We start from the raw sequence: 3,763 nt of genomic DNA, 5'->3' as shown, positions 1-3,763 counted from the left end.
AACTTGACTTGGTGGATCAACAAGTCATTATTCCTCTCATTTGTATTCATTTTTAATGATCAGCAACTGAGCCCAACAGTATTTTTGTGACACTTTCAATCTATAGGACTGAGAGAGTGGCTGTTTATTCCTATGTTGCTGGAGATATTAGCGTTAACAAGCCGGCTCCTGCACTGTTTGTACCAGCTCTGGGTCATGCTGGTGTGGAGGCAGGTGTCTCTTGGGTGGGTCATGCCATCTTTATTTCCCAGACAGCAGCTGGCTGAGGGGTCTCACACTATTAACATCAATGTGAACTGAATGCCAGCTACCTGCTTTATGATCTTAGGTCTAGCAAGGGAAGCATGACACTGCCAGCAGAACCATGCACATTGCCCGTAAAGAGGGGAAGGAGTTACATATGGCAGGTGAACAAAAGTAGTCATTAGACTTCACCTTGTTCATATCCAGTCAACTGACACCGTTGCCCTCACTACTTCAAATCAAGAAGAACAAATTCAGGGCTGCCAACATGGATTTCAGAATGGCATGGCTTTCTTTCTAAATAGTTTATAGATATCGGCTGCAAAACAACTAGAGTTTATTCATTAAGACAATTACTTTGATTTTCAATCATGCACATTCTCTGAGATCCACTAATATTAATATTTTTGTGTATATGTGTTAAAAAGGGAGGAAAAGAAAATTACCATATTCTTTTCAACGTGAGAGCTCTTTCTGTTCTTGGTAGAGAAATTAAGCTCTCAGAGCAAATATGACCCTGAAGAACAGTTCTTCACGGAAAAATATATTATTGCATTAATATTTATTGAAATTTTGAAAAAAATAGTTCTGATTGGCAGAGCTTTGCATAATAAATGTTAAATAGTTTTATGCTTTACTTTCTGTGAATCTCAAGGACCTTTGCCCATTTAGTCTCAGATGAAGATGAAATCTGATTAGTTTGTTCATTGCTGGCAGTCTACAACATTTAGGAGTAACATTTCTTCCTGCTCTGAGCAAACGAATGAAGTTGGAAAAGAAATAATTGTCCTTTAAGTCTGTGGCTACAAAATGGCAGAATAAACACTTGAAAATTGAAGACTGGTTAATTTTCTTTGTTTTAGTTGAAAAGGAAGGCAAGGGGAAAATCCTATTATTTGAACTTAGCTTTAAAAATGAGCTTAGTTACTTGTTGAGATACAAACTAAAGCTAAATTGAAAATACATGGTTTCAGGGGATATTTTTCTTATTTCATACCTCAGAAAGAAATAGTTGCATATCTATTTTTTTTCCTGGTGCAAACATGAGTTCTTTTTGCTGTTTTCATCATTTAAAAACTAAAACCATTGGAATCAATTTTCCCTCTCTCCCCCAGGAAATAGTAGCGCTATCACTAAGTTCAGGAAGTGGATAAGAGCTGAAATAACATAAACACATCCTACTGTATGTAAATATGTAAGCCAATTTAAGGTAATTTAGTAAAGGAAAGGCTCTGTTGCTCTCTTAATTTTTCCTAAACACTTTGTTTCATTGTAGCGTGTATTGGGTCTACATATTTTAATGTTCCTTTTCTCTTTACATCCCCCTCTGGGTTTTAGTCCAATAAATTCAAAAATCATTGCCTTTTTGGGATTTATTGGCATTTAAAAGCAGATCCCACAACTTACAAATTGCAGTTGTAGTCTGTGTAAAGTAATAGTCAATAAATAAGAGCGAATAAGAACATTAAAGCTAGATTGTGAAAAAAGAAAGGAAAAAAGCTTATTACATTCTTTCTAAACAAACAAAAACACATAACTGGAAAAAAATCATTTTTATGTTTCCTTGCATTAGATGGGACCACGGAGTGAAACATTCACTGATGAATTACTCCTGTAATCTGTGTAGGAAAAACAGCTACTGGCAAATTAAAGAGTCCTGGAACAGAGCCACGAGAACTAAACGGCTAAAAAAGAAAACAGGCAAACATTTGAGAGTATGCTACAGAATACAGATCTTTCTTCTCCTCCCCATTTTCACTGGTTCATTCATTGTCATGGAAACAGAATTTGTCACAAAGTTCTACTCACTTCTAGTGACCTAGTGAGTAGACTTACAGAGCTGGTGAAAGGTAACTCAGACTGAAGCAATTTTTACAAATGATATGCGCAGGTCATCAACCGATGAATTTTCAGTGGTGCCATTGTGTCAGATGAATAGGTTTTCAAGCCCCGAAGGGTTCACTTTTTTTTTTTAATATGCCAGATAGAGAAACCAGAAGCTTTTGCTAGTGATTGAGCGTAGATGACTAACCCCATGAAAAGCAGCTGATTTTAGGTTTTAACTCTTTTCCCCTCAATTGTTTTTTTTCTGTCCCCAGTCTAAAGAAGGTTCAAATCCAGTGCTTGATAGCATTTTCTGGGTTCATTCATCCACCTCAGCAACTCTCTTAGCTCAAAGATGCAAAAATTCCTCACTCATTACAACCTTCTCCCATGTCTCTAGCAAGAGCTATGTGCTGAGAGTCACTGTCTGATGATCTGGACAGCTTTAAGCCCACACCTTTGCCACAGTAGAGTTAACTCCACAATGAAGTGGCTTCTTCATTTCAGGAAATTGATTCGAAGAATTCCCTAAAGAAAAGTGCCATTTTACTACTTAAAAAAAATTAGACATCATCCATGTAACTGCCAAATTCAGGGAAGGTTGAGTTTTTATTTTATGTTCACAATTAGTGACTTGTTGTCATGGAAACCATGCTTCAGATGATTCTTGAACTTAAATGACTGAATGAGATCAGGCAGAAACCCTCCCCCTTTTTTAGGCTCAATAGTCAATGTGTCTCTTTAGTTATTCTGATAACAGAATCACATAAAACATCCATAAACATGCAAAATAATAGCACAGGGCAACACCAATTAAAACTGAATATTCAATAATTCATTCTTTAATTAAAGCTTTTTCCTCTTCTGAAGTTGTAACTTTTCAAGTGTTAAAAAAGACATAAGAGATAATCATTTAGTAAAAGAAATCTTTTCTAATTAGCAGTTTGTGATACACCAATGAAGAAACAAGATTTGAAATTCCTTTTTCATTTTCAGTGTTTAATATAGAAAACGAAATGAAAGGGCTTCATTTTGAAAGTCTATTCAAGGTGAAATAACTATGGTTTGAGGCTCTGGCCTTTTCACGCCTGTGTTTCCTTTGTCTCTGAGGGAGGGAGGGTTGGGTTTATCACAGAAACAGCGTAGCTCACTCGTGGCTCCTGGCGGCCAGCAGTAATTAATCTGCACTGAGACCGCAGGCATCATGTCCATATTTGCATATGTGACTGTTCTGTGTTGGGGTGGGCAACGACAGCTTCCAGCCGTCAGACTAGCTTGTCTTTCAAAAGGAAAAATCAAGCTCTCAGGAACTCTGGATTTATTTGCCGACCTCTGTTTGAATGTGGAGTTCACTACTCTTCAGATATACTATTATGTGTTGTGGACACTAAGCTCTCTGTACACATCTGGCTTTGCTTGCTGTCCAGGTACAGGGAGTTCACTTTCCTCACTCCCTTCATTAATGCTAAATCATGCACAAGAGGCCCTTAGGAGAGGGAACAAAGTAAACCTGTCCAATTGTCATCTTTTGTTTTTTGTTTTTTTGCTAATGAAAAATAAAGTTGACTATGAATGTTTTTTCCTCTCTTTTTATTAAAAAATTTTAATTGGAGGGTAATGCTTTACAAGGTTGTATTAGTTTCTGCTGTACAACAACATGAATCAGCCCTAGGTATACATATTATCTCCTCCTTCC

This window comes from Bison bison, unplaced genomic scaffold, assembly GCF_000754665.1.
Source record: "Bison bison bison isolate TAMUID 2011002044 unplaced genomic scaffold, Bison_UMD1.0 scf7180017864332, whole genome shotgun sequence".
NCBI lineage: Eukaryota > Metazoa > Chordata > Mammalia > Artiodactyla > Bovidae > Bison > Bison bison.
Note: the sequence above shows the minus strand (reverse complement) of the source record.